Source organism: Acipenser ruthenus, chromosome 4 (genome assembly GCF_902713425.1).
Source record: "Acipenser ruthenus chromosome 4, fAciRut3.2 maternal haplotype, whole genome shotgun sequence".
In the NCBI taxonomy this organism is placed as follows: domain Eukaryota; kingdom Metazoa; phylum Chordata; class Actinopteri; order Acipenseriformes; family Acipenseridae; genus Acipenser; species Acipenser ruthenus.
Window position 1 is genome coordinate 16,384,501 of NC_081192.1, and position 26,784 is coordinate 16,411,284.

Consider the following 26,784-nt stretch of genomic DNA (forward strand, 5'->3'; position numbering starts at 1 on the left):
CGGTTTGAGGACGGTGATAGATGTGTTACTGGAATACAGGTAAGCCTGCGGTTTGAGGACGGTGATAGATGTGTTACTGGAATACAGGTAAGCCTGCGGTTTGAGGGCGGTGATAGATGTGTTACTGGAATACAGGTAAGCCTGCGGTTTGAGGGCGGTGATAGATGTGTTACTGGAATACAGGTAAGCCTGCGGTTTGAGGACGGTGATAGATGTGTTACTGGAATACAGGTAAGCCTGCGGTTTGAGGATGGTGATAGATGTGTTACTGGAATACAGGTAAGTCAGCAGTTTCCTGAAATTCCTTTATCAGGGTCCGATTTTAAACAAAAGAAAAGTTATAGGCCTGCGGCGAAGCCTGTGTGGCAGGCCTGTTGATGGTCCCCATCACAGTGTAATTTGTCTTGAGTAAAATGAGTTTGCTTTATTGGGTATCCATTATAGCGGTGAGGAGAAATGGGGCTAAATAGCTACAGTAATTGGGCCCTCCAAATTAAAAATAAACAAATAAATAAATTGCTTTTTTAGTGCAAAATGGTGCTTGTGTTATACTTAGGTTTGCTACTTTTCAATATTAATCGGTAAAGCTCGTAAAACGTCGACTGAAATAAATTTATATAGGATTTATACAGGATAAACATCGGTAAAACCACTCGCTATTTTTTATTTTCTTACCAAAAATAATCATTTCAAAATAATCTCTAGTTTGTGGAGTTTTTATACTTACTGTCTGAATCGTCTACGTTCCGCTCTGAATGGTTAGGGGTCGCATCTCAGTGGTCCGTTAGAACTGTAGTTTCACTGTCACTGTCTTTTCACCCTGTTCTGACAGATCTCGTTGACTGAAGCTGCGCTAGAATGCTCTCATTTGTTTAAATGACTGTAAATCACCAAGATCTGCACCGACTGTGCACTTTCACTTGCCAGCTACAGCGCCTGTCATTCAAAGCGCCTGCTTTGAAATTAGCGGGTTAAGGTGTAGGTAAGCTTTTGCTATAGGTATAGTGACAGTTACTAGTTTGATTTGAAAATGGGGAGCAAGAGGAAAACACTTAAATGAATATTGTGCAGCAGTGTGGAGTAGTGGTTAGGGCTCTGGACTCTTGACCGGAGGGTCGTGGGTTCAATCCCCAGTGAGGGACACTGCTGCTGTACCCTTGAGCAAGGTACTTTACCTAGATTGCTCCAGTAAAAACCCAACTGTATAAATGGGTAAATGTATGTTAAAATAATGTGATATCTTGTAACAATTGTAAGTCGCCCTGGATAAGGGCGTCTGCTAAGAAATAAATAATAATAATAATAATAATAATAATAATAATAATAACCAAAGTCTCTGCGGTAGGATGAAGTGGGTCCATCTGCCTGACCTTCCAGTTATTCTGAGGGGGGAGCTCATGACCAAATAATAAGTGCAAGTTAGTTCTGTTCAACTATCTAATGTTTTGTTGTGTGCATATTATTTTTGCTTGTAAATTTATGCTATAAAAGTCAGTGTAATACACTTTTATATGCTGCGTTTTCTACGTATTATTTGAGACCATTTTTAAATTTGTGTAGGATCTTTATCTTTACAAGGTATAGCTCCGCTGCCATCAAACATTATTTCAATTAGGATGTTGGTAACCATGTTTTTTTTTTGCATGTTGAATATGATAAAGGGGTTTTGCTAAGAGACTTTTCTCAATGGCATAAAAAGTCTGTGTTTTTTTTTAAAGCATAAAGGTCAATTTCACCCATTCACCTGCTTGAATTAAAAAATAAAGATAAAAAAGGTAAATTCTTTCTAAAATAAAAATAAAAAAATCGAATAGCATGCCTAGTTATACTGTACACGCTGTAAATCACCTGAGACTTGGATTGGGAGTATTATGTTATCAGGTTTGAAGGATTAACACTTTTGAGCAAAATGATTGTTAGATTGTGAGCTATGTAAATGTATTATTATTCTTTTCTGTAAAATATAACTCGGGTCATGAAAGCTGTGGAAATCAAATGCCTATTTACATTTCAATGCTATTAAGCTTTCTATACTTACCATATACAGGTAGTTGTAAGATTTGGGATCTGTGGTGATTGTGAACTTGATGATTTCCATTACACGAGAGTAGATGTTAAAACTTCATGCTGATTTGAACTCGGCTCTCGCCAAGATAAGCACCAACTAAGACGTAGCTTTACAGTAAACTAATGTGATCCATGTGTGTCTCCATCCATTTACGTTTCCTTCCATATGATGATGTAGATATCCTTCTGTCTGGTGTTAATGGCTGAAGTGTAATGCTGGCTCCAGGGATCAGCTTATTTTGCCTCCCTGGCGCATCAGCACACACAACGGCTGCGGTGCTGGCTCCGGGGATCAACCACAGTGCGGCCTCCCCAGCGCATCAGCATGACAACCGTCTGGATTGAGCTAAGTAGGGTACATCTCTGGGGTTTTCAAGTGGGCACCTTCCATCCTCAGTGTTTCGTCGACTTTCGTCGATGGGAATCAACAAAACCAGTACCATTGGAAAACTACAGTATAAATACTTTAACTAAAGAACAGCAGAGCATACAGAATTTACCCTGGTCTATCCTCCAGACTTTGAAGTGGTACTCTGGTTCTTGACCTGAGATTGTAAGCCTTCAGAGCAGATCCTCTTCTGGTCTTGGTGACCAGTGAGCCAGTAAAAGGTGAGTTTATTTTATTTGAGGGTGGGAAATTTAGGCTGCATCTTAGATTTGAAGGAATACGGTAATCCTTTACAAACATTTTTGGGACTAAAACCTAAAACCTCTCAACGGAAGGGTACCCGACGAATCATTACAAGTTAAAATAGTGAGAAACGAATAAATCGGGCCGCGGTCAACTACCACGCGGTAGAGCCTTCATCGACAGACACTATGACGTTGTAACCCCGTTATGTATTTACAATATTTACAATTGAAATTACAGGTAGCTGCCGCTAGGGTACCAGCAATGGTAACCCCTAGGGTGGGGTCGAGTGGAGAAAACCATGTGACTGTACCAGCAATGGTACAGAGCATGGGGTGTATCTACACCACCTGGAGAGTAAACAAAATAAATACAAAAATGCTAAATAAAACACAGTGAGAAAACACAGCTACAAAACAGTAATTGCCTATAATCGATGTAGCGCTGCTGCCACTATAAAGGGGGTCTAGCTGCAGGAACCTGTACTCACACACCCTCTGTATACTCTTGTGGGATATAAAAGTCCCCTAAACTAAACTACTCACCATTGTAAATCCTATCACATAGACCACCATGCTCTGGCTCACCAGTGGCTCCCTTTGATAGCAAGACACTCAAGGACTTCCATTCCCTGTAAACATACCCAGCCGGCAGTGGGTCTCCGGTGGAGCGTCCGGCCCTTTCTTGCCGATACACCCGTGTGGATGAGAAGGCTGTGACGGTACATTGTCCTTCTTACATATCTGACAAATTATGAAAATTTATTTAAAGTATACACATATTATTTAAATGCTGATGCTTTTTTTATAGAGACAACAATATTTGTGCATTGTTTCAGGGGTAAATTTTCTGTTGCACATTCTATTTTTTAATGTACTGCAATAGTGGGAGATAATGGATAAGGGTGTCTGCTAAGAAATTAATAATAATAATAATAATAATAATAATAATAATAATAATAATAATAATAATAATAATAATAATAAAGTGAAATTATGAAAAATAGACATTTCAAGCTGTTGATAGAACTTTAAGTTGGCAAAATTAGTTCTTATGACTAAATCCAATATACTAACCTGAAAGTAGAATAATTCTATACTTCAGTAAAGTCCACCATATGCAGAAATACATTTAATTTACAAATACCACTTATACAACTTCAAGGCTTAGTGTAATGATGGAATTATTGCCATCTCTGGATTACTACATAGAATTATCATATATTGTTTAGCATGGCTGAACAAGAGGGAAACAATACAATTTCCAATGCCCTATATATGTCTTATATCTCCCAAGTGACTTCTAATTGACAGGTTAAGGTGTGTTGCCTGTCCGAAACAATTAAGTCCTGATAGTTACCAGCAAAATGCAATACTATAGTTTCCTATACTGTCTTCTGTTTAATGCCCAGTTAAATAACAATAAAGTCATCTCATTTTACGATATGTCAAGATCATCAAAACTGTGGTCTTGAAAATCTTTTTTTCTCATTAAATTATTTTAAAATGCAGGTATGCTATTATGCATTTTATAGCAGTATTAAAGCCTGCAATTTCCTAAAAGTAATGCTCTTAGTGTACAACCTGCAGTAATACCATTATCAATTAAACACAAACTGAGACACCGGTAGTAAAATGATAAAAATGGCAGATGTAACAAGTGCCTCAAATAACAATGAATTAACATAATTATTACAAATGACATTGTATAGCAGGAGGACTGTAAAATAATGTACAGCAATGTGATACTTTATTAAAAAAAAGTTTCAAACACATAAGGACATAAGTTTATTAAAGTAAAGATTCATCTCCTAGGTCAGTGATACTAAATTGAGCCCACCATTCATTAAGCTTTTCACTGCGAGGCTAAATAGAACTCTAACCTCCTCCTGTGCTGTGCCACAAATGGCAATTTTTTAACGTTCTATCTGAACCCTTGTTTCAGAATTCACAACCACAAAGCTTTCAATTAATAGCAGCTAGAGTTTTTCATAACGTTTGAATCTTCAGTTCTATGTTCAGTTACATAAACAGTGCAGTCAAATCCCAATTGTTTACATTATACTGTCACAAATGTTTTATCTGAAGTAGCAGACTGCTAAAAAACATCCTCATCAATGCACTCTGTTTAACTGGAGCTTCTACAGCAACTCACATTATTGCAAGATCATAACAATGTGACCAGAAAGAGGCAATATATTTTTTTACAACCTACATTTTTAACAATGTGTATTTATGACAAGACTTAATAGAGACAATAAAACAAGGAGACCTCACCAAAGCTGCTGAAACAGTTAAGGATTAAAAAAAACCCTCTAGTTTCTAGTGTTATCAGATTCGGTAGGGTAATTCATTATTTTAAAATGTTAAGACAATCCTTAAACTATAAACTAACATTGATCCGTCTGTATCATTCACCTCCTGTCTCTTTGTGTATTGTGTTGCAATCACATACTGACTCGAATGTATTCTGGTCTATTATTAATTGGCTGGAAAGATTTTTTACTGCATGCTTGTAGTAAGACTTGTAAATACGTATGGAGATTGCACTGCTTGTTTTTTCATGATGCAGTCAACAACATTTTTACATATTTATTTTTATAAAATATATATAAAAAATACAAATAAATAAGCCAATTTTCTGTACATCATTAGCCCATCCCTGCATTTGGAACTCAACCATGCACCGAATTCCAGATTCAATTCAAATGTATATGTGGCAGGGCAGAAGCCCTGTCCGTGTACATTGTGCGTGTTTTGTTATTTTTGTATTTAAGTTTGGCAGGGATGTGGCTAATTTAATTTGTATGTTAAAGAATTAATGCTAGGGCAAATGTAAATAGAATAAAGATAATTATAACGCAAGATCTTAGGAATTAATAGTATAAAATTAAGATTTCTAGTTATAGTTTTAGGAATAATAGCAGCTTTTTAAAGTATTAAATATTAGTTTTATATTGTCTTTTCTATTAGACCCTGGCCCCCATGTGGCTTTTAGTCGAAATTGATTTCTGCTGTGTTGTTGTTCAGTATTGTGTGTTGGAAAATACCTGTTGTGGTCCCTCCTCTCTCATTGCCCAGTGGTCTGGGTGGTCACCTCGAAATCCAAAGAACCTCTAAAGGGGGGGGGGAAAGAAAAACATCAGATGTGTATTAAATATTATTTACCATTGTCACAAGTCCCCATGTGACAATAATGTGTACACTGAAGGAATTTAAATGGCTAAAGTGTCTCTAATGTTGGCAACAAAATAGGTTTCTCTGGCACAGACCCAGCAGTGATTATAGGTTTATTAAGAGTAAATTCTGACAGCTCTAAGGGCTTACCAAAATGGATAGAACTGAATTTCCAGAAGGATCTGCAAGACAAGAATAGAAATATACACACACCAGTGTGGTCGGGGAAAAAAATATTTCCTCTATAATTCCTTTGTCCAGAAAATGTACAGTAGTTTTACTCTAATATGTAGTCAGCTACTTTTTAATAAGCTGTCACACAAACAGCCTATTAAGTCAATTTAACGGTGCTGCATTGCTCATTTTCCTCAGTGAAAAGCAAACATGTGTAAAGTGAAGAGCAAGCAAACTAATTTCTGAAGCAGCCAAGATATTTCATTTTGCCTTTTCTATTTTAGCACAAAAGCACCACAGTTTCAAAGCACATTAATATTTGCAGATAAATAAAATCCAAATGATTCAAATGAGTTGCGTAACATTATAGAAAATCTGTGCTTACAAATTACCACACTTGCTATCTGAAATGTTAAATTAGCATGTTTTATTATCTGTTAAATACATTTTAATTATTCTCTTATAATGTGTGCTCACTGTTCTTGCAAAACCTACATGTTATAGGTGTCTGTCTAAAGTGTGTCAAAATAAAAGCTCTTCTGGGACACAATTATGTTTGTTTTAATTTATGGAACTATTGTTTGTACTTTTGACAAAACTATTTACATGTCATTATAGATTGTTACCAATGTATTCTCTGCCGTCAGAAATCAGAAGGAAAATAAACCCTCTTCTCCTGATCTATATTGCATTTTGGAGCTCCATCTGGTGGATTTGATGCCATAAACACAGAGCATTGAGTTTGGTAAAAGCATGTATCACAAGTGAGGTTTTATCAATTATTATTATTTTGTGCACTGAAATTATTTATTATTGTGTTTTCCGTTTACGATGTACCCTAACCTGATTTGTTTTTCTTTTGTATTTTCTTTTGTTGTTGACTTTAGAATCTGCACGTTTAATTCATTTATTTTTTGTGTGCACACTATTTTGCCATCTGTATGAGCACTTTCCCTACATTAGTAGGAAGTCCCGCCCCACACCCAGTCAAGCGAATGAGAGTATCCAGGGGGATATAAAAGAGGAAGGACAGGAAGGAGGAAGGGAGCAGTGTAGGGAAACAGTCTGGTTGTGGCTGCTGAAGGAAAAGTGGTTGCTGGAATCGTTAAACGGTAGGAAGAGAGTCTTGGCTACCCTGAAAGAAGGATTCTGGCTGTAGGGTAATTAACAGATTTGGATTCCTTTGTTTTGCTGTTTTGGGATTTTTGTTGTTTTGGGACTGTGCTACAATTTTTCTGTTTTATTTTTTGGATTTTCTTTTTTTGTTTATGTACCGCACCAACTTTTTATGACTGCTTTTCATATCCCGTCATATTGGGCTGTTTTTTTTAAAGCTACCAGACACTGTGAAACTCATTGGGATTTTAGAAAGATGTTTTTTTGGAGCTGTATACATCTTTTTATGTTTTTTTTGGTCGTGCTTGTGTTTGGCCGGGCTACATTGCAGGGGCTGACCAGGTTTCAGCAGACGGTGCTAGGAGTCCTGTGACCGGTGAAGAGAGAGAGTAGGGAAGTGACATTCATTATTATTTGCTTATCTTTTGGAGACTTTGATATATTACAATCTGTATATCCATAACTTATTTATCCACCCTTAGTCAGCTCTTTGTTCTGTCAAGGTATGCCTGAAGCCCACCAGGGTGATACTTACCTGTCCACCATTGGGGGGTCGAAGCCCAGTGGTCCAGTCCAGGGTGCAACAGTTGGGTTCCAGAACCGGGGAGAGAGACAGGGAGATACGTGAGAGTCAGAGATAATCTAAGGGGAAGTAACCATCTGGAACACAGGAGTGTATGAGAAAGCTTTACTTACTGTTGTACACGTTTCTGACGGTCTCCTTCTTTGCCCCCCCATTCCCCCTCAGGTTTCCTTGTATTTTTAGGTTATCCCTAATTTTTAACTGTTTCTATCTGTTGCGAGTTTGTGTGGTTTTAAAGAGCATTTTTTTACCCTGTTGAGAAACAATAAAATGTGTTTTAACCTACCTGGGTTTCCCTTAGTGTGTGCGTTGGACCCCGGAGAATCAAAAACTGTTCCGGGAAGGCTATTACTACTCGGTCATAAAGGTCCTTGCCCTTTTCAAACTCAAGGTGGTGTAGTAGGCATTATTATTATTATTATTATTATTATTTATTTATTTATTTATTTATTTATTTATTTATTTATTAGCAGACGCCGTTATTCAGGGCGACTTACAATTGTATCACATTATTTTTACTTACAATTACCCATTTATACAGTTGGGTTTTTATTGGAGCAATCTAGGTAAAGTACCTTGCTCAAGAGTACAGCAGCAGTGTCCTCCACCTGGGATTGAACCCACGACCCTCCGGTCAAGAGTCCAGAGCCCTAACCACTACTCCACACTGCTGGATTTTTGGCATAGCCGGCAGGATCCCTGGTTTTTCCACACACACACGATGGATGCTCAGGAACCTGGGGTCACCCCTGTGGCGAATACTATGGTAATGTCTTGGTTCATGGGGTCAGCATGGGTGCTTAAGTTTAATGGGGAAGGGAACTATAAGGATTGGTGGGCTCAGGTGCAGGCAATGTTGCGGTCGTATGGCCTAGTTGAGGCTTAGCAAGTAGACTTTCTCTGTGGTGCATTAGAGGGGACTGTGAAACAGGAAGTGCTAGTGCTTGAGGATGAAGAATGGGCTACCTGTGCATTAATCTGGAAGGTACTGGATGAACTATATGGCGATAAAGCCTCTGTGGTGAAATTGAGGGTAGAATTTTTCAAAGCTTGTCCGCATAGGGGTGAAACTATGGGGGCTTTCACACTCTGGTTGCACGAGCGGTTTTCCAGGTGACGACGACAGGAACCTGAGGGCACGGCACAAAGAGAAGAGGTACTGCGGGACCAACTTGTCTTCGGGATGCTGCCAGGATCCATTCGACAAGAATTACAGCGACAGGTACGTCAAATAACGGTTCGCAGAGATAATTTGAGAGGCCAAGAAAGGGAGGAGGAGAAAGTCGACTCGAAGAGATTGCCTGCCCTGTGACATTGCCTGGGCCTCTGGAACAGCCACCGTTGGATATGGAAGGCTGGAGGAATAGTATACGAGCAGAGCTGACAAAGGAATTTCAGGAGCAAATGCATGAATTGGGTAAGTATCTCGAGAAGGAGATCCGTGGGCGACCTAACCCCCAAACTGTGGATGTTGGGCCTGTGTCCACTAGTGTCCCTAGGGGAAGAGTCGAGGACGGACAGTACCATTTGCAGTCCAGCCTACATTGGGACAATCAGTGATGCCCCATCTGTGCACAATGTGGCCACATTAGACGGAACTGCTTTCAGCGACCACGTCATACCAGCCCTTTAAACTAAGACACCCAGCCACAGTAGGGCAAGTGGACGGGAGGACTGACCAGGTAGGGAGGTCAATAGAAAAGCCCATGTTACTTGGGGAATGTCCAGGGGTGGAAGTACAGATTCGTGGGGTGAAGATACCTTGCTTGTTGGATAAGGGTTCACAGGTTACTCTGTTTACTAAAACTTTCTACCAGAAATGGCTGGGTTGGGAATCAATGAAGAGGACTACTGATATCTCGTGGTTGAAGTTACGTGCTGTGAATGGACTTCATATTCCTTGTATAGGGTATGTAGTTTTGGATTTTCTTATAGGAGGAGTGGAAATTTGGGGAGTCGTCATCGTAGAAGACAGTAAAATGAGCTTAGAAAAGGGGATCCTGGGAATGAACGTGATAAGTCACTGTTGGAGTTATTTGGAGGAGCCATTCCCAGATTGAGGAGCTTTGAATCGGCTGTGTCGACCAAAGCGAGGGGTGAGTGGAATAAGGCTTTCGCCATTTGCAGGAGGGTGGAGCGAGAAGAGGCCCCCAACGGGAAAGTGGGGACTGCTCGTCTAACTCGGCAACAACCAGTGTAGATACCCCCGCAGAGTGAGATGGTGGTCTGGGAACAAGTGATCGAGCACCCGGCCCGCTCAGAATACTGTGCTTTAGTGGAAGTGGGAGAAGGTGACACAGAGTGGCAGGTGGCACGCACCCTAGCGTGGGTAAGTCGGGGAAGAATACCACTCCGACTTCACAATGTAAACCCTTACCCAATTGAAGTTCTTCAACGACGCCGCCTGGCGACCGTATTTAAAATTGATCTTGTGGATGTACATAATGATCTTGTCTTGCAGTAGCTTCAGCCTGATGTGGTAGAGGTGGATGTCTGCCCTATACACTCACCTGCAGCCGAAGAGGAATCAAAGCAAGAGAGGCTGGATGACCTGCTGCGACGCTGGAAGAAGGTGTTTGCAATACATGAAGAGGATTTTGGACGGACCAATGCCGTCCTCTAAAATATCCCCACTGGAGGAGCCCCCCTTCCCCGGAATGTTATAGACTGATTCCGCCTAGTCTGTACCAGGAGTTGAGGATGCTACTACAGACAATGATTGATCAGGGGGTGGTCAGGGAGAGCAGTAGCCCTTGAGCAGCTCCTGTAGTCTTAGTAAAGGAGGATGGATCCTGGAGATTCTGTGTAGACTACAGGAAGCTGAATGCTTTCACCCATAAGGACCGTACCCACTCCCTCGGATAGAAGAGTCACTGACGAACCTTACAAGGGCTGATGGTATTCCACCTTTGGATCTAGCCAGTGGATACTGGCAAGTGGAAGAAGACCCCCGCGATCGGGAGAAGACGGCATTTGTGTCGCCCCTCGGCTTGTACAAGTTTGAGCGGATGCCGTTTGAGCTGTGCAATGCGCCCGCCACGTTTCAAAGGCTGATGCAACGCTGCCTAGGAGGTCGGGTAAACGACTCCCTATTGATTTACCTAGATGATGTGCTCATTTATTCCCCTACTTTTGAATCTCACCTCCGTCATTTAGAACAGGTATTTCAGAAACTGTGGGACCATAGGTTGAAGTTACAACCCAAGAAGCGCACACTATTCCAACGGGAAGTCCGTTACTTGGGGCATCAAGTGAGCCAAGCAGGGGTGTCCACCGACCCAGAGAAGTTGACCGTTGTCCAAGATTGGCGTCGGGTACGTTCATTTCTGGGATTTGTTGGCTATTACAGGCGGTTTATTCCAGAGTTAGCCAGGATGGCTGCCCCGTTACATACGCTGCAGAGCGGGACAGCTGCCTTGGGATAGAAGACGGCCGCAGTAGAATGGACCCCATTGAGGAGCTGAAGATGGCACTGGTAAGTCCCCCTATCTTGGCTTATGCCGATTTCACTGCACCTTTCCGTTTATACACAGATGCCATCTTAGATGGATTGGGAGCTGTGCTGGCGCAGGTTCAGGAGGGGCTAGAAAGGGTGATTGCGTATGCCAGTCAGAGTTTGCACCCCACCGAGAAGAATGATAAGAATTATAGCTCATTTAAATTGGAATTATTAGCACTAAAGTGGGCTATAACTGATAAGTTTAAAGACTATCTGTGGGGGTGGAGTTTACTGTGTTCACCGACAACAATATCTTGGTACATTTGGATATGGCTCAATTGGGTGCAACAGAACAGCGGTGGGTGGCACAACTGGCAAATTTCACCTTTTGATATAAAATATCGACCTGGAATTGCAAATCTTAATGCAGGTATTCTCTCTAGGCTTCCTGGGAAGCTTGAGACTCAAGTTGCCCCAGTACAGGTGGAATCCCTGGGTGAAGGAGGAGCACCCCCATCCATGGAGAACACTGAGACCCAAGTGTCCGACTTCCCGTGGGCAGAGTGGCAGAGACAGGATCCAGCCGTTCAGCTGGTTCGTACCTGGCGGGAACGAGGAACCCCCCCAGAGGTTCAGACCCATACTACAGCACCACCCGAGGCTCGGAGGTTGTTACAGGAGTGGGACCAGCTGTGTGTGGAAGGAGATGTCCTAGTGAGGAGGGAAGTTGGAAAGACTATGGGAGGATTGTGGTTCTGCGGTGCCAAGTCCACCGGGTCTGGGAGAAGTGCCACGAGGCCTCTGGACACATCGCCAGTGCAAAGATTTTGTTAGTGTTTTGGCAGAGGTTCTACTGGTACAGCATGCAAGATGCCAAGCGATGGACAACGGAGTGCCCCCAGTGTATTTGCAACCAGAGCCCCCCTTATCTCTATTGCCACTTCTTACCCTATGGAGGTAGTGGCGATTTGATTATCTGTCTTTAGGTCATGCTGGAGATACTTGCCCTTATATAATAGTCATGGTTGACTTGTTTTCTAGATTCACTATGCATCACAACTGCTGCTGGAGAGTCACTTACAATAGAATCTCTGTTTTACGTCTCATCCGAAGGACGGAGCACAAGCAGATTAAGTGATTTGCTCAGGGTCACACACATTGAGTCAGTGGCTGAGCTGGGATTGTCGTGGGAACCTCCTGGTAAGAAGTCCATTTCTCTACCCACTGGACCACCATGCCTCCTAATTCGACCCCTAAATGTTTAATTGCCGCTTTTCAGAAAATACATAAAACATTTTTGCATGCATATACAGGGTGTAATAACAGTAGCATACTAGACTTTGTATTATTTAAGTCTTACCTTGCAATAGCCATTATTTTGACCATAAAATATATTATTGCATATTGGTATCGGATGCATTTTTTGTTTGTTAGTTTTGGCCATCTCTGAGGGCTATCAGCAGGATTGTCCAGATAGTATCCTGAAATGTCACGGTAAATGCATTAATATTTATATATGCACAAAACATGTTTGTTATTTTAATATCAATAGTTCTTTGGAGCAAAGGTGAATTTGCCTTATTTGAAAAAGAAAAAAAGCTAAGTCAGCCAAAAGATAATGACCTAATAACTTCCTGAAACATTTTTGGCCCAAGAAATTGGAAACATTTTTGTGGCTAAACAGGAAAGTCTGACTCAAATGGCCCTGAAAGACTCCCAAAGGATAGGTCACACTAACCGTAAAGATTCTCTATTGTTGAAATCCCTTGGAGATTAAATGGATATTTTTTCTTGTTTTCCCAAATACCAAGCATGTGGTTTTATAAGGACATGCAGTAAATTAATGAGGATGAGGGTTTCATCATAAATATCATACAATTCTGTAAATGTGTTCCAATCACAGGTAAAAACTTGGGATGAAAGAAAACATGCTCATATACTGGTTACAAACTTCCAACAATCTAATTTGAGAGATTATGTGGTTAAAACGGAGGGTTAAAGACCATCGGGATGATAATATCTGTGATCTTGTCACATAGTGAGTTTGACAATAAATAAATAAATAAATAATATTAATAATAATTATTCAATTGAACTCTAGTTTAGCCTTCAGTATTCACTCAGTATTTTTCCATCCTTAATATTGTGAAGCCAGGGCATCTCCCATTCTTTTTTCAAGAGATTTGGGTAGTAGTAGATCACATTTTGCCCATGGTGACGTCACAACATATGGTCATAGGCGGTGAGGTCTAGTAACTTTTATAAGCCCCTGGGAAGGATACATTTAAAAAAAAAAAGACTTAAAATATTAAGAATGCAAAGAGGAAATGGATATTATACAATCTCAATGGGGTACATGAAAACAATATCAATGGGGTACATGAAATCATAGGAATGGCGATATCTCAGGACATCGCCACAGTTCTCTTTAAACCTTTTTTTGTTCATTGTTTTTAATTTCAAATTATAGCCATTGTATACTCGCAATATGGCACTAAGGGTGTGTGTCATTGTGGGATATCACCATGCTGTGGGTGCTTTGTGAAGGATAAGGCAAAGCCAAGCTATAGCTGACACTGGTAATGCTCACACTAAAACTCACTGCACATCCAAGACTTTGCTTTCTGATGACCCGGTATTCATTCCACATTGCCTATAGTCTCTGCTAAGGAAATGATTCATGATTCACGTATCCCCGAAAACATTCACAGGAACTCAGAGTAAAGGTCAGTTTGGTATTATCTTTGAGACTTCAGTCATGGAAATCTGACAATTTATATTGTCCAGCAGAGAAATATTTTTTTTGTCTTTTTGTTTAAAAAATAACAAGGCACTGTAATGTACAAAAACGGTAACAGCTGCCAGTTTTATCTTTTTTGACAGTTTAGCGGCTTTTAAATTCCAACTGATCTAACGATGGCAGCCAATTTGACAGTTTTGACGATTAGCGAGGTGTTTATCAGCGTGCTATACTGCTTTGCTGTTTGTTGGACATTGTAGTTGGCTCTGAGGTTAGGAGGCACAGAGGGTTATTTTACCTATAAAGGCCCGAGTTTGGATCCAGCTATTAAAAACAAGTACATTGATCATTACTAGACCTAACTGAACATCAGCCCGCACAAAAACACCACACGATTCCTTTAGCTGTCTATCCATGGAAGAATCTTGTGTTGGCTACATTCAGTAGCAGAGCTCAGGACTAAAGTGCATTTCGTCGTGCTCTGTAGAAAAGCTTAAATATCTGCTCTGCATCAGTACTATAAATCTCTTGCATTTCAGAAGTAATACAATTCACAAAAGTCCATTAAAAAAATATTTACAGTTTGGGTGGACTTTGCGTTGTTCAGAAGGCTACGGTATTATCCAGTTTCTTTGTTTACCTAAGAAGAAAATGAAACACAAAAGACTGGGTTGGCAAGTACTTCACTAATTAGAATATTAATAACCAGTGCACAGGGAACACCTGAGCCATATCCCTTTCCAAATAACCCCCATTTACAAATTTACAAGAAGAAACAAACATCCCCTTCCTATTAATTAATTAAGTATGGAATAAACACATTTGGTAATGCCTAGTGCAAAGATGTAATTAAGGAGCATTTCTTCTTCTGAAACCCCCAAAATACATAATTTAAAGATGCAATTAAAAAGTAATTATTTTAAATTAATAAATGAATGTGGGTTACTTAGTTCATCAATGAAAGCCTTGATCCAGTAACTTTTTATCTTGTACACATAATGCATGCATAACATAACATAGCTAATTTAGAATATCTTCTATGACTTTTTAAAAAGTTTGCTGTGATAGATATTATCCATCCTTGAACTACAGCTGCTTTTGACACCATAGATCATAGCATTCTTCTTGACTGCCTTCAGAAGTATGCTGGGATCTCTGAAGCCTGTCTCTCCTGGATGTTCTCTTACCTATCTGGACGCATACTGTCTGTTTTCTATGCTGCATGCAGCAGTGTCGCAAACCCAGTCATCTGTGGTGTCCCTCAAGGGTCTGTTCTCGGGCCTCTTTTCTTCATCACCTACATATTATTATTTATTTCCAGGGCGACTTACAATTGTTACAAGATATCACATTATTTTTTACATACAATTACATTATTTTTACATACAATTACCCATTTATACAGTTGGGTTTTTTACTGGAGTAATCGAGGTAAAGTACCTTGCTCAAGGGTACAGCAGCAGTGTCCCCCCACCAAGGATTGAACCCACAACCCTCCGGTCAAGAGTCCAGAGCCCTAACCACTACTCCACACTACATGCTTCCCTTGGGTAGCCTCATGTTTCACTCCTATGCTGATGACGCCCAGCTCTACTTAAAACTCGATCCTGGATGTCCCTCTGCCATAGTCCGGCTCTCGGCTTGCATTCAAGACATCGAGGCCTGGATGTCTGCCAATTTTCTTCAGCTCAACACTAGCAAATCTGAACTCCTTGTAGTAGGATCTAAAACTCAACTTAAGAATCTCAATATAGCTGCCCTGAACCTCGGAAACTGTCTGCTGCTGCCTTCCCCCACTGTACGAAGCCTTGGTGTACTTCTGGACAGCAACCCCTTTTTTTACCACCTTCAAAACATCTCCAAAGTCCGTCCCTACCTTACCCTCCCGGATGCAGAGACACTCTGTCATGCATATGTCTCCTCTCGACTCGACTACTGCGACTCTTTCCATGGTGGTCTGCCGGCACGCACCATCAACCGACAGCAGCTAGTTCAGAATGCTGCCGCCAGGATCCTTACCAGATGTAAAAAACGTGAACACATCACCCCCCGTCTTGCCCAGCTGCACTGGCTACCTGTAAAGTTCAGGATTACTTTCAAAACTCTCCTGCTCATCTACAATGCCCTTCATCACACAGGTCCCAAGTACCTCTTCAACCTGCTGACTCGCTATGTCCCTGCCTGAAGGCTGAGGTCCTCTGACTCTGACCTGCTTGTTATCCCCAAGCAAAAGTGCATGGCTCCGACTCTCTGGAACTCTTTCCCAGCTTTGGTGTGTGATGCTCCCACCATCGCTCGCTTTAAATCAACTCTCAAGAGCCACTTGTTCTCTCTTGCTTTCCATGCTCTTTAAGTCTGATATCTGTTATTAGTTGTTGTGTCTTTGCTACTTCTGATTTTTTACTGTATCCTGTAAAGCACTTGATGGTGGTCCACTATGAAAGGCGCTATATAAAATAAAGATTGACTGATTGATTGATCCCAAGGAAAGGATTAACAGAACATGTAACCTAAAAAAAAAGCTTTTCCAGGTATCTGTGGTCAGAGTGGTTGCTTAAACCAATAATCAAGTTCTTCCAAATGTTCTCTGCTGTTCCATTTTAAAGCTGGGCTATGAAGGATGATCCACCATGGTTTTAAAAGTCAGCTGAACAGCACATATTTTGGCACAGTGTCATGTCTGTTTACGTTTAGTTTTGACTCATTGCTGAAATAACGAGCTTGTTTTATTTGTGATACTTCTGGTATTCAATTAGCAACATACAATGTGGCATTAACAGACTAGCCTTCTTCTCAAGAGTGGCAATAAATGAGGCATCATACCCTGCGGCTTGTGGGTATGATGTGAAATATAATGTTTAGACACTACACAAGAAGGACGTTCTCTGTCAATCCTCTGAAGACAAACAGTAAAGATAGTGCAGTGTCAGGGTTACCCACAATGCTCTGCCAGCTATCCCCAGGTCTGGTCTGGAAGCAACAACCTTCCTGTAATTATTATTATTATTATTATTATTATTATTATTATTATTTATTATTATTATTTATTTCTTAGCAGACACCCTTAACCAGGGCGACTTACAGTCGTAAACAAAAGATACATTTCAAATGTAATGTAGAATGAACGTTGATTTAGCTTGACCGCAATCGTGCCAGATTGTGAAGCAGCCTTGTGATGTGGACACTGGCAAACTAATGACTGACACTACAAATCATGAATTGGGAGGGATACACAAACACGGCAATCCAGGGAAGGCACTTTTAGTTCACAAAAATTAAAAACAGTTTTTAATATGTCACTGTCAGTCACTTATTAATTGTTAATAAACAAGAATAAAGACAAAGCAAATATTTGATACATTATTTGGGCAGCAGTGTGGAGTAGTGGTTAGGGCTCTGGACTCTTGACCGGAGGGTTGTGGGTTCAATCCCCAGTGGGAGACACTGCTGTTGTACTCTTGAGCAAGGTACTTTACCTAGATTGCTCCAGTAAAAACCCAACTGTATAAATGGGTAATTGTATGTAAAATAATGTGATATCTGTATAATGTAAAATAATGTATAATGTGATATCTTGTAACAATTGTAAGTCGCCCTGGATAAGGGCGTCTGCTAAGAAATAAATAATAATAATAATATTTGCAGTGCTGAACAATCATCATTGCTCTAATTAAATGTGGACTTCAAAACACCTGAAGGAAGCTAATGATCTCAAATTACATACATGTCTTTATCTGAGAGCATCAAAGATGTAGATTTTAAATCAGCAGGGGAAAATAGTTGGAATTTTAGGTATTTTAAAATAATTATGATTTTTTCAAGTTTATCATAAAATATATTCACAATCTTTTTAAATCCTCTGCATGCAATCCACTTATTATTATTTATTTTTTTTCAGTATAATGTATTGTGCTTCGGTGTGATTGAGGCAAAAGAAGTGTGATCACTGCCAGGCGAATTGGCAAAACCATGTAAAATTATAACAGCACACTTTTTTTATCTTATCAAACCACCTGCATGGCTGATCTCCATTAAGACTTTAATTTGTCATGTTTACTTTTTATGTTTTATTTTAAAGCTGGTAGGTTTAATTTACAGTGATCAAATTGTTTACAGCTAAATTACCATAATCCAGAGCAAAAATCATATTCTTTAGGCCATTTCTAGTGGTTCTAGTTTGGTCCAGGTTATATAAATTGCTTGTTCAGACACTTCTAACCTGGAATGTGTTTCTTACAGGGGGAAGATCTTTTGAAGACTCCTTGGTTTTGATGTATTTTAACCATGAGCATAATGTGTATGTAATTAATAAAAGATTTGCATATTATGAAACATGGGTACTTAGCCAGTCTTTCTGGGATAACAAACCTCAGAAAATACAACAGAGAACATTAAAAAGTGAGTGATTGCAAATGTCAGGCTTGCTTTAAATTCTAAAAACATTAGCAGCTAATTATCTTCTAATTGCCAATATTTTAGCAGGTGTTTGCACTTAACTGTGGACAAAACCCTTGTGGAAGAATCTCATCACGGTATTCTCAGCTGGTTTGAATGAAGCCCCGTGGGGGAAATAATGCAGTTGCTTTAGTTGTGCAAAATAGTTATTAATGTTATTAAGGTGGCATTAGGAATCAGGTGTAACTTATTTATATACTGGAAGAAGATGCACCTGTTAAGCTTGTATCATAGGCTAGTAATTCCATACATAATGTCCAGCTTTGCATTACAAATTTCAAAACTCTACCACCTGTTTTACAATGAAATACTACCACAGCAAAGCCTTTAAAATGAACCCACAATACACAATAGATAACATTGCATTTAGACGTAAGCACATACAAAGAAACATCCTAGTTAAGTTAAATATTTTGGTAAATGCCCAGTGGCATACAAACAATCCAGACAAGCAAATTGAGAGTATGTTCCAAACAAAACTGCTAAAATGGTGCTATTCTAAAGCCTTTAAGACAGTGGTGCACAACTCGGTCCTGGAGGGCCGGTGTCTCTGCAGGTTTTTATTTAGGACTTTATTGGACCTTATTAGAAGCTTAATTGGTCCAATTAACTAATTTAGGATATGGTTAGAACAAAAACCAGGAGGGACAGTGGCCCTCCATGACCTGAGTTGTGCACCACTGCTTTAGACAACCTTAATTTTTAACCAAATGGGATACATTTAAAGTGTTTGTCAGAACTCATTTTAAGATATTTCTTGCTTTTTACTGATGCTTCATGTGTGTTTAACATAATAGTGATAGTTTTAAACATGTGCCCACCATATGTACTAAACTGGGAAATCCTAAAAACTCTGTATTTACATTTATTTGTTTCTGAAAAAAGATTTAATACAATAAATGGAAACAGACAAACATTAAAAGGGTTGTAAGGGAACATTTATTTAACAGCCATAACAATAATAATAATACAATACTAATAATAATAATAAAATAATAATAATAATAATAATAATAATAATAATAATAATAATAATAATAACACAGCATTCTCATGTTTCAGCAATGTGCCAAAAAACACACTATCCCTGCTTTTGTCTTCACATTACTTCAAAGGAACCATAGCTGACATTAGTATTTAATAGAAAGAACTATACTTTTTTAAAAATGTTATTAATACAGATTATTTACGCCACAGCTTGTTTAGCTCAATATTATAATGTGTATGCGATAATATCCAGTACAATTCCAAAGGCTGCAATCAAACGTGGTCATGAGATACTTATTCTTTTTCTAATAAATGCATAGTGTCACTTACACATATAAATGGCATGCAACTACTATAATATTGTTGGTGGACTCACTGCCAGTGTGCTACTAGCATTTTAATTAGATTACCTTTTGCTAAGGGCTATTTAGGGAATAGCCTCTTATCTACAAAATTCCCAATGCAAAAAGTCCCAGTTCACCAGTTTCAAGGACAAATTATGATAAAAAAAAAAAATGCTTCTGGCCAATATCCTTGTTAATAACTTTGACACAAAACACAAATTAAATATACAGTAACTTAAAAAATAAATATTTATTTGACATATACTGCTTATTTTTATATTCAGTTGATAATTTTGTGACAAGTGGAATCTCTGGGATGTGATAACAGGACAGGATTAGTTTCGATAAGTCAATGTCACAAAGGTTCTCATTCACAGCACAGCTGGGGTTTTTTTTTGGTTTTTTTTACGTTTCCTTATTTCAGGTACCTTTCAGTTTGCTTTGTTATCAACATCTCAAAATTTCTTGTTAAGACATTATGTGGGACCAAACAGATTTAATCTGATGAAACCGATCCACCATGTCCTGGAAGATGTTCCTCTTGTTTGGCCTGCATAATCAAAAAATGAAACATTCTCGCACCCCTCAGCTAGTGTTGTCTTTGTTTTCCAATATTAGGAATACATGAAAAATTGTATAGGAAAAAAACAACAAACATAGCTTCAAATTATGATGGTCTTTCTTTACGTAGTGTATGAGGATGCATTTAATCTAGATTTTTATATTTGACCCACGTAGCACTGAAGATATTATATGGCTTGTGTTTATATTGTATTGGTTTTCTCCAACTGCATTACTGTATAAAACATATACAGTACAACAAATACAAAACAAAATGAATAGGAATGGGGTCATGCCATCAAACAGCAAAATACTTCAAAGACTCCTAGAGTTTCACTGCCAGTGGTCCCTTGATATGTTCAGATTTCTTTAGTACAAGCGTTCTCTATTTTTCTTTTTATTCATGGAATAGAAGTATCTGATAAATCATATCCCAGCAAACATACCTCATAGAGACATCAAATCAAGACATATTTTATTAAGGTGACTTTTTGTTTTAGTGTAGGGATAGTTTAATAAAGTAGGAGATAGTATATGACTAGAAAATTGGGTTCTTTATGTTTGTGTCAGTACAAGACACTGAGGTGATCTTCAATGTGACCAAAAGTACTCAACATGGCTCCAGTAAGAAATAAATAATAATAATTAAAAAAAAACTATTGTAATCCCATTATATATATTAATGTGAAAAATGCTTAGTGATATTGTATGTTCCTGTTGAAATGTATGAATTTCTCTGAGCCAGTGGCATCATGGAATCAGTAAGAGAGGGTAATGTGTTCAGCATAAAATAATGTAAACACAAGAAGAAGGTACAGTGTTTGTGTCAGGCAGCATAGGCGGCCTACTCTGTAAAGGATTTTATGTTCATTAATCCTATTGGAAAAGGTTATAATAATTCTTAGAAGATTTCCCAACATTACTTTCATACATAGCCTGCTTTTTTGCAGAAACCCTCCAGTGAAAATATTTATATTATTTTTAATGTGTGGTAATACACACGTTTGCAAATGGAACACTACAGTCTGTCAGAATGTTTTACCTAATAATAATAATAATAATAATAATAATAATAATAATAATAATAATAATAATATCATAGTACTTTATAAGCTTGTGTATATATATATATATATATATATATATATATATATATATATATATATATGTATATATATATGTATATATATGTATATATATAATGTTAAATTAGTAGTCATTGAGCAGGGATCCTAATATCAAAAATGTACACTTTCTGACAAGAATTAGTGGACCCAGGACACGGTTCCAAATTAACTACAAAAATACATTTTTAAAAAGTTAAATAATTCAGGCTTTAGGGTGACTATTGAGTAATAATACTTCTGTGTCAAGAAATGCATTTAATGACTGACCCCCAAAGCCAGTCAGGTTGGTTGTGGGTAAGAAGCTCTGCTGGAAGCATATATTGTGCACTGCAGGACCCTGAACTTGAGCCTAAAGGGATGAAACTCAAGGACAATAAGAAATGGGACACTGAGGCTGCTGAGCTGGTGTTACAGTTCCAAGATACAAAATAATATATGTCAATATCAGTAAAGATACAGAATAATTTAGATTACTTTTTTTCAAACAAGAAAATGATGAGTTATGTGCTGTATAATATCTGTTTATCATCATTACAATCATCATTACAATAGTATATAATATATATACTGGACAATGCAGTACATTAATACCTTACTGGACCGAACTATGCATGTGCAGTTTTAAAATGTACTTGCATGCGTCACCACACTTTATACCTAACTGCAAAATTTGCTGTGGAATCTCAACAAGAGTATAATTACAGACATGTTTAAGAATAATATTAAGCAAATACTAAATACCATATCAAATGGGACAATTTCCGAGGTACAGAAAAACCTAATTGTACTAGAATTATGCTTTTCCTCCATTTGCCTGTCCATCCTTCTTTCTGTCTGTCCATATATCACACTCACACTGGTAGACCTTTGAGTTTTGACCTCCAGGTCAAGGTCACAGAATATCAAGGTGTGTCTGTTTTCAATGTTCTCTCCATAGGTGTAGAACTGATGATGTGATTTTGATGAATTTATAGAATTCAACAGATAGGTATGAACTTGGTTCCTATAGTGTTTTAAGTAGATCTGTGAATCACAAACTCAAAATAGTCTCTGTACTAAAAACCTAGCATAGGATTATCTGGTCACCCTCAGTATAATTATCCTATGAAGGCAAAAGGTGAATAGCAAGCAATTCGATATTTTATTTATTTATTTATTATTTAAAAGTACTGGTGTTTCAGTTTCATATACATCCATGTTGGGGATGCTTTTCATATGCTGAAGCCTGTAAATTGAAAGTATTTAAAGTCCATAACTTGTCAAATTCATTCCTGTCAATAAATGCAATGTAGCCCCATATATTATTATTTATATTATTTATTTCTTAGCAGATGCCCTTATCCAGGGCGACTTACAATTGTTACAAGATATCACATTATTTTTACATACACTTACCCAATTATTTTTTTTTACTGGCACAATCTAGGTAAAGTACCTTGCTCAAGGGTACAGCAGCAGTGTCCCCCACCTGGGATTGAATCCACGACCCTCCGGTCAAGAGTCCAGAGCCCTAACCACACCTCCACACTGCTATATAGAACAGTATTGTCTGGTATGACTTATGTTTAGTATTACTATACTTAATATTTTACATTTAACTATTTTACCCACCCATATGTCTGTCTGTCTGTCTGTAATAATTTACATGATGAACATGATAACTGCCTTGATTTTATTACTCAATCCTAGCCTCCTATACATATTTCTGATTGCATTTGACTATAATCTTTCACTCTCTGTGCATTTATTACCCTCTGTACGGGCCTGCACTGGTTTTTAGGGTAATGGCTGCAGATACCATAAGAGATGATTCTTGTTATTAATAAGTTCTATAGCCTAGTACCTATGGACAAGAGAGTATTTCTTAACCATTGTGTTCTTGTGATTCATTTATATGGGATGCTATTTTAATATAAATTAAAATGTTTAAATGTATATTGCATTCTAAGGGTCTCTGGATCATTTGACCATTGTGTGTACAGTCTTCTGCAACAATCAGGTTAGCTCCAATTTGCTGAATATAATTAATATGATTTTACCATTGATAATCAATAAATTATCAATGGTAAAAACAAATAAATCCTATTTTTTTTATTATGTACAGCTCATCCTTGCAAGTTCTCTGTAAACCATGGTTGTATGCTTAAATACGTACCTACTCAATATAACTTCGATATCTACATTTTGAAAAACAATTTCTTATGCAAATTAAGGGAATTAGTCTATCAATTATGTGTAGAATTTCTTCCTAGAATTAGTTAGGCATAATACTTGTTTCCAAATTGTACTATGTCTTGCACTCAGCAGAAACCCCATGATAGCAAAGATAAATGGTCACCTGGGAATACCTTTAGAAACAGGACAGACTATCACAAGCAAATGCTAATGATGCCCTGTCTTGGTTTTGCACAGCAGATCCTTATCGCCATTAAAACACATACAAAATGAATATGTTAATTGAGGTTGCCTGATGATTTTCACTGGATCTTGGATCCCATTGACATTTCTGTTAAGTCCTACAAATAAAAAATAGTCTTGTAGTACTTTCTATGAACCAGATAAGATTCAGAGTATATATTTCCACTTTAAAACTAGGTTCTGGTGATATGAAAGTTCATTTTTCCCCAGCTCCACACACATTGTGGGCAACCTCATTAAGCACTTTGTGATGGTGGTCCACTATAAAAGGCACTATATCAAATAAAGATTGATTGATTGATTAATTGTTCCTTTTGTTTTTGTCCATGGGTATTACTGGTCATACTAAATTGGGAAGAACAAAAAAAAATGATGGCAAAAGGTACAAATCTGAAACTCAAATTATCAAACTTTTTCATAAAAGACCCTCATGATGAGTAGACTAGTTTTATTCATTGGAACCTTCATGATAACAAAACACAACTTGTGTTTTCCCTTAAATGTACATTATATGCCAGGGCTCACTGGGTGCCCACTGACCTTCAGTTCTCCTGAGCTGTTGTGGAGAATTGCTGCAGTGAGTGGATGGAATTGGACATTCTAAATTGGAGAGAATATTGGGGGTAAAAAAATAATAACGTGAATGGAAAGACATAAAAGAACACCTGAATAAATCTGCCAGCATCAATACAAAATAAAAAACACAATGAGACAACAATACTATGCATGATAAGCAATGGTTAGAGGCACATTTTATTAGTCTGTTGCTACTATACTCTTAACAGTGTTAAGAGCTAAATTGAAACTGAAAAAAAAACACTGGAATGGCAAAGCTTGAAGTTTCTTGGTGATATACAAGAAATAAAAGGCAAAGGGGGGGGGGGGGGGGGGTACCCTACACCCCCACCCCCAAGAGGGTTTCTAATTAAGACAAGGTTTAGTTTCCTGGTGCTTTGAAACCGTGACTTCAAATAAACAAGCAAACATTGATTTATGCCTCACACTCCATGCAGATTTGAGATGGAAGCCTTGCCTGTTGCATTAAGGTAGCTACTCTACTTTTCTTTTCAAACCGAAGGTACACTTCAGACTATCAACTCAGACATGGTAGGCATTAGTCAGGTGTTGGTCTTCCAATTTGCAAGCCAGGTTAATCCTTCATTGGTGATCAATAAATACATTTCCATAAAGCACCTGCCCAGCAAGAGCAAACACATGCAATTTCTTTAATATAGCTGGCCTCCCATGGGGTCTGAGTGATATTGATTGCACACATGTGGAAATACGTGCACCTTTTAGAAATGAATTTGTTTATGTGGGAGTTCATATGAGGGAGTTCATTTCCTAAATGTGCAGCTAATTTGAGATGCCAAAAACATCACAGCTAATATGCTTGCGAAATACCCAGGGGGTAAGTAGAGTTTAATCATTAAATTTATAACAATAAAATTATGTTATAACAAGGACTATGCTAAAATACAAGCCATATAATGTGCTGAATATAAAACAGCTTTCAATAAACACAATTATGTTTTATTTTTATAAAAAACCATTGCTATTCTGTGTAAAAAATGACATGGTTGAGTTTGAGTAAGAAATATGTGGAAGTAAGGTTTCATGCACTACCTAAAATGTCAACAACAAAAAAGCCAACTAAAATGTTAATATTTGATTAATATTTGTTTTATTCTTATTTTTTAGCTATCGAGTTGTTTTTTCAGGTGAGAATCCCTAGGCCATGATAATTCCATGGAGAGTTCTGGAACAGACAGTGAAGGTGACACCTCAGTCTAAATGCAAACTGCAGACCTTTGCTGTTAGGAAATTGTGGTGGCTGTACAAATTATCTCATCTGGTTCTGATATCACAAGTCAAATAGCACCTATATGTATCGCCATGTTTTTTTTTTTTATTCCAATTTACAAATTCCATCCCATTTGATGAAAACGTGTTTCTGTGTGATTGCCTGCAAATGAACTCTGTCCACTGTGAACTGGGATAAAACCACCAGACCCAGACCCCATTTTATCATACAGAAACAACTTTAGTTTTGCACATGCCACTACAACGTACATGAAAGGAAAAGTACATATGTCCTGTAACCAAGAGTAAATGACAACACTGTCCATGTGCCAAAGTACATCAATTTAATACAGGATATGGGCAGATAGCAGCACTGTGGGTAAGTTGATGTCTGCTTGGGGGATAATGTCTGTATGGGTTAAATATTGCAGTTGTCTGTAAATATTTTATTTGAGCTTGGTAATGATGCTAGTGAGGTATGGTTTTCATACAGGTAACACTTTTCATCTGATTATAGTGGAGCCTAATGACATAAAATGGGAATGAACTGTGTACATTGTGGAGTTATTATACACCCTGAAAAAAGTAGCAGTACTTTTTTATTTTCAAATTAAAAACACATACAGTAGGATTTCTAAAACAAAGGAAAACACCCTTGCACACAAATGTATGGGTATTAACAATAAAATGAATACACCTAATAAATGTATTTGTATGGTTACAATGACAGACGTTGCATTACATTTTTCTTATTGCTAATATCTGTCTCTGGTAAACAGCCTAAGTTGCATATTCTGTTTGTTGATAATGAGTTGTTAATGAGCACAGTATGTGCTGTGCTGTAGGCAATGTTGTAAATAAATCCCCAAAGACACTAGGGGCTAATAGTACAGAGCTTTGAAAATGTACTTGTGTACACAATACAAAGAGGCTAGGGAAAAATGTAAACATGAATCCCACACAACACTGTTCACATTCTCTGAAAATTTCCCAAAGTGGGTTAGGACTCAGTAGTATTGCCCTGCCATTACCTGTCACACAATGCAGTGAGACTTAAGTAGATTAATAATTTAGTATTCAGAAAGAAAAACCTTGTGTTAACCCAATGTAAACTGGATGCAAGAGTATATAATTTCTGTAGTAGCTGTAGAAGAATGATTAAC